The sequence below is a fragment of the Girardinichthys multiradiatus genome, chromosome 5 (assembly GCF_021462225.1).
Source record: "Girardinichthys multiradiatus isolate DD_20200921_A chromosome 5, DD_fGirMul_XY1, whole genome shotgun sequence".
Taxonomy (NCBI): Eukaryota; Metazoa; Chordata; class Actinopteri; order Cyprinodontiformes; family Goodeidae; genus Girardinichthys; species Girardinichthys multiradiatus.
The window spans coordinates 35,964-42,424 of record NC_061798.1 but is presented as its reverse complement, the minus strand read 5'-3'; positions in this window follow the sequence as shown (position 1 = coordinate 42,424).

Here is a 6,461-nt window from a genome sequence, read left to right as displayed (position 1 = left end):
TTAACGCCGTCAACATTAATTGATTGACTAAGCAATTTCAAGGACGACAACTTCTGTCTTGTCTGAATTTAGAAGCAGAAAATTTAAAGTCATCCAAGTTTTTATGTCTTCAAGACATGCTTGTAGTCTATCTAACTGGTTGGGCTCATCAGGATTTATGGATAAGTAAAGCTGAGTATCATCAGCGTAACAGTGAAAATGTATCCCATGCTGCTTGATAATTTTACCTATTGGAAACGTATAAAATGCAAAGAGAATTGGTCCAAGCACCCTGTGGTACTCCACAATTAACCCTGGAGTTTGAAGATCATTTATCATTTACATGAACAAACTGGAATCTGTCTGACAAATAATATTTAAACCAGCCTAGTGCTGTTCCCCCGATACCTATAGCATATTCCAGCCTTTCTAAGACAATATTGTGATCGACTGGATCAAATGCAGCTCTGAGATCTACACTTCCTTAAACAATTTGGTTGGGATTGGGTCTAACATACAAGTTGAAGGTTTAGATGAAGCTAATATTTCTGATAACTCAGGAAGCTCAACGGGATCAAAATAGTCCAAACACAGATCAGGTTCTACAGTTACTTCCAATGTTGTCTTGCTTACTGAGGATGAAGTAATCATGTTCAGGAGTATGTCAAAGATTTTATTTTTAATAGAATCAATTTTATTTAAACAGAATCCCATAAAGTCATGACTGCTCAGAACTGGGGGAATGGATAGCTCAACAAAGCAATGACTCTGTGTAAGTTTAGCAATTGGGCTAAAAATGAACCTATTTCTATTCTATTAATGACGAGAAATAGCTGTTCTAGCTTCTAAAATTGTTCTTTAAGGTACACAGCCCTGAATTAAACCAGGGAGCCAGTCTCCTATGAATGATTACCTTCTTTTTCAAGGGGGCTACATTGTCTAATGCATCACGCAGTGAGGAAGTAACACTATGAACAAGAGAATCAATTTGTGAAAGGGAAGAAGCAAAATTATTGCCCTCCACTGTGTTTTTTGTGATAATGAGGAAATAAAAAATGGAACAGATTCTTTAAAGGTTGTTACAGCATTGTCTGATAATGATCTACTATAATGAACTTTTCTTTCAGGTGTAGAGAACAGATTGTTACAGAAGTTACACTGAGCGCCTCGAACAGAGTTCATTTCAGAGCAACCGCGGAGACAACCGGTGAGTGGGAGTCTGGTGTGTGTGTACAGGAACAGGTTGAAGCAGAGCGGTATAACCCAGGCAAAGATAGCGGTAAAACCTGAATGCTGATTCAGAATGAGCTAATTGTAAGTTATAGCTAATCACACATTCACCCAGCAAGACATGAGATGATGGTGGAGGTCATCTGAGCTATAGGTAAAGTTAAATGATCTGTCTGTGATAGAAAACAGTAGCAACCTTCACTGTGAGCTTCAAGCTGGATTGGCATCATAATGTGAAAATATCTGGTCCTATATTAAATTAAACATAAAAGCATTTAATCCTAATGTAGCTAAACACATTAAAGACAGTAAAAAGAGTAGTATAAGAATGTAGCAGATTGTAGGACAGTGGTTATGTCCTCCAGCAGCCTACGCCTATAGCAGCATAACTACAGAGATAGCTCAGGATAACCTAAGCCACTCTAACTATAAGCTTTATCAAAAAGGACATTTTTAAGCCTAGCCTTAAAAGTAGACAGGGTGTCTGCCTCATGGACTAAAACTGGGAGCTGGTTCCACAGGAGAGGAGCCTGATAACTAAAATATCTGCCTCCCATTCTACTTCTAGAGACTCTAGGAACCGAAATTATTCCAAAACAAATGGTGCAAAAATAAATTCATACACTTGTATTCACATCTTCTCACAGTTTTCTTTCCAATTGTTTTTTCTTTAACACAAACACAAATCAGTGAATACAACTTTGCAAATCTGCTGCTGATGTGAGTAACAAATGCTGCTTTACAAGTTACACCTTCTTTTTGGCGCGCTTTCACTTTTGCCACAATTGTACCGCTTATGGTGGAGCAAAACAATCTGTGACTTTTGGGTAATTCATATGTTCGTTGTTAGGTATTATTTAGTCAACTCAGAGGTAAGAACGATACAGAGTCAGTTGTACTTGCAGCAAGGGTAGCCCACTTTGCAGTGCAAACTACAAAGTTTTGACACCCTATCTCTTTATTTATATGCACAGTTCAACAGACAGTTCAGACAGGGTGTATGTGTTTGTGTGTGAGGAGGCTGGTTCTCACGAGATGCAATTCAGCCTAGTGTGTGAAATAGATAACGGTGATCCCACACACAGGAGGGAGGACAGCACACAGGGAGCTGCATACCAGAGCATGATACAGAGCAGAGTGCAGGTGCCTTGCAGCACAAAGCTTTTACATGAGTGATAACAAGTCCTCGCACCCATCCAACATTCGTACACCAGAGGGCGCTGCCTGCTCCAGACTCAGTAGGTATGCGCCAACAGGAAATACAACTACCACCATGTTGAGGACTATGGAGACTGGGGCTGCATTTGTAGGCCGATGACATAATTCATTGCGTGTCGAAGCAGATTGTTCAAACGGAAGTAGCAATGGCGGAGTAGACAGAAAAGCTGTGTTACATGCCTCATGACAAGTGTCCTTTGAGAGGGGTCGCATTTGAACAGTTTTACGCAGCCACTGTTGAGAGAAACAAGGTGCTCCAAACAGTGTATGGTCTTTGTCTCGAGGTCATCTGGGAGCATGAGTGGACTGAAATGAAAAAATCAGACCAGGGGGTGATCAGCTTTCTTGAGAAAGTTAATGCACCTGAACCGTTATCACCCCGAGATGCTCTGTATGGTGGACGCACCTGCCCTATGAGGTTGAGATACACAGCGGGGCCAGGTGAAACTGTACACTATGTGGATTACACATCTCTGTACCCCTATGTAAATGCTAGCTGCGTCTTTCCCCTCGGGCATCCCACCATCATTTACAAAGATTTTGATGACCCCAGCAGCTACTTCGGCTTCATCAAAGCTGTGGTCTACCCCCCAAGAGGCCTCTTTTTCCCTATTCTACCTTACCGAACATCCCAAGGTAAACTTGTGTTTACTCTCTGCCGCACATGTGCTGAAATAAATAACCAGTCAGGTCCCTGCAGGCATAATGATGAGGACAGAGCTCTGACAGGTGTGAAGAGTTTTGTAAAGAGTTGCAGTGTGGTTATTGCCTTGCTAAAATCACAGAGGTGTGGCATTTTGAAAAGACCAGTGACACAATCTTCAAAGGTTACATTCATTGCTTTTTAAAGGGTAAGCAGGAGGCTTCAAGCTACCCTTCTGAAACGGTGGATGAGGAGAGCAGGTCAATGTATGTAGCAGACTACAAACTCCACCGGGATATCCAATTAGAAGAATTTTTCAGCTTCATATTCTCAAGCAAATACAGGGTTAACTACTTCCATTTCTTCAAGCCTGAAATGTGTGTAGTGCAGTGGAACTACAGCAAACGTGTCATCTCTCCCCCAAGCAAGACAAACAATGTGTTTATTGCAGCATTCACCACCGCTTATGCATGTTTAAAGTTTCTCAGCAGCATGGAGCAATTGCAGGACAGATTGATTTATATTGACACGGACAGTTTGACTTATGTGACAAAAAGTGGTAAAACTCCTTTGGAGCTCGGAAATTATCTGGGTGATCTTACTGACGAGCTCGCGGGAGACAGCATTTCGGAGTTTGCATCAACAGGACCCAAGAGTTATGCATATCAAACCAAAAACCAGAAAAAGCTAGTGATACGTGCTAAAGGCATCACTCAGATGCATGAATGCAGGGAGAGGGTCAATTTGGACAGCATCAAAGGGCTGGTTGAGGGCTGCTTAGAGGGGTCAAGTGAGGGTGTCATTGAAATTCCTCAGCACACAATCAGGAGGGATAAAAAGAGATTCTGCTTAATAAATGCTGCATTTGTTAAAAGGTTTCGGTTAGTGTATGACAAGAGATGCCTTTTTTCTGACAGGACAACTCTGCCTTTTGGTTATTAGAGCATAAGAAGAAGAAGAAAGAAAAAATAAAATAAAATATTTAAAAATGTTGCATTGTGCCAATTTACAGGAGGTTGATTTTGATCCTAGATTTAGAGCACCTTTCTCATGTATGATAATAGGACCCAGTGGTTGTGGAAAAACCTTTTTTGTAAAAAGTGTTTTGCAAAATTGTAATCATGTCATGGATGTTGCACCAGAAAATATTGAATGGATTTACACATCTTTTCAGCCGATGTATGCTGAATTGCAGAAGATTAATAAAAATATAAAAAGTGTGGAAGGATTGCCTCATTCTTTTGAAGATGAAAACCTGTTTCCTCCTGATCAGAATCATTTGATTATTCTAGATGATGTCATTGCTCAAGCCTCATATGATGAAAACGTGATGAAGGTCTTTACCCAGTTTTGTCACCATCATAATATGAGCGTCATGATGTTGACTCAGAATGTATTTCATCAGGGAAAGTTCAGTTGCACCATCAGCCTGAACGCTAATTATATGGTGATGTTTAAGAACCCGAGAGATAAACTGCAGTTGAATATACTGGCCCGCCAAATGTTTCCATCGCAAAAGGGTGTCTTCCTGGAGAGTTTTGAAGACGCAACGAGAGAAGCTCATGGTTATTTAATCATCGATTTCACGCCTACCTGCCCAAAACATTTCAGACTGAGAACAGGCATACTTCCTCATCAGTGGCCTGCTGTGTACATACCCAAAACAAAGTAAGTCATCATGTCTGCACGTATTAAAAGGAATGTCCCATTATTCAGAGCTCTGTACCAAGCCAGTCCACAGAAATGTAAAGATATTCTCGCACACTGCTCTCCCGACTTTCTTCAGGCTCTGTGTGAGATTGCTCTGAATATTTTAAAAGGTAACATTAACCGTAAACAAGTTGTAATACTCTCTCACTGAATGACCTTGGTTAAAATTGGGTTGGAAGGCCTTAGCAGGAATTTGTCTACCATCCTTGCATAAGGCTAAATATTCCATATTAAAATTATTAAAGTCAAACGGATTGAGATCGCGTGTTCCTGTAAAAGCGTCATGATCCAGTAATGCAATCACCACATACTTGGGAAAGACGCCTAAGAAAATATTCTCTTGGTTGCACATCCTTGAATTTTCAAGGATGGAATATGTTTTTACATTTACACGTGAAAGTGGATAGAGAGCATTTGCTTTCATTAAAGCTGTAGTGTGACCCAGTTGTACAGCTGGAGAGACTGTAACTTTTTTGATGAAAAGAGATGCTCCTAATATCCTGAGTTTGAAAGTGGAGTCTCTTGCTGCCATGAGACAAAAAGAATCATTGGCTCTTGTAAGTTTAATTTTGTGCTCAACAGAGTTTAAAAGAAGTCTCTCGCAGAAAAATATGTCTGCATGCAGGGGGCCTAGGAGATGTACCTCCCTGGAATTTACCGTAAAGCCTGCTCTGCTGTTAAGACCTTGGTTAGGGCCGTTAGTTGTAACGATAGAGTTCAGAGCCCCTGCAGTGTCTTTGAAAAAAAGACCAGAGCTAAACTGGCTTTTTAAAGAATCCTCAGAAAAGTTTAACAATGTCTCAATCATGGCTCTATACGGATGTGTGTCGCTGGATTGTGAAATCAATCGATCTCCGAGAGTGACGTCACACTGACTGAAGATGGTGTTTAACGAGTAGTTGATGAGCCCTACAGGTGCATCATCCGGCAGGTTTGTTCCATCCTCGTTAGTAATTTTCACTCTGAGATGCAACAGCGTATCGTTGAGATCCAGATACTTTTCTCTGTCTCCCGGAATGAAAAACTCAATCGGGCCTCCATCGGTGATTGCTGATAAAGGCTGGATCTCGGTGTAAATTTTATCCTGGATCGATAGCTGCGTCATCGGGGCAGAAAATAAGTCCGACTCTGCCAGCGTGCACTCTGATGATTTGTTATGTAAAAGAGCCATTATTTAAATATATCAATACTTGTGGAAGACTTTCGTCCTCTTCGTTTGTCAGCTCCAACTGATCTCCTTTTTCATGTTTGCCATTGTTTTTTAACCCTCCTTAAACAATTACCAAGGGGTCTTGTTCTGGGTCTTTTGGATAAAACCATAATTCCTGAACCTTCTTGACCTTCGGTGTGTGTAGAACCACTCATTTTACTCACAGCTCTACCTATGACATCAGAAGCGATAGTTGATGCAGCCGTTTTAAGATGGGGTTTTGGAATAGCAAATCCTTTTTTAACCTGAGGGAATACTAAGGAGAATAATTTTGAAAATAATGATCCAATTCCTCGTCCGTATATGACCGGGGCCCCATAAAACCCTGGCAGATTACCGCCTGATTGTAATAGTAATTTACAAAGCGATTTGGATCACGTCTCAGACTTAGCTGTGCCATGTTCTCTCTTGCCTGCTTGGTGCAGTGTTGAAGGACCAGGGGAATATGAAGGATAACCAATCAGTCTTAGA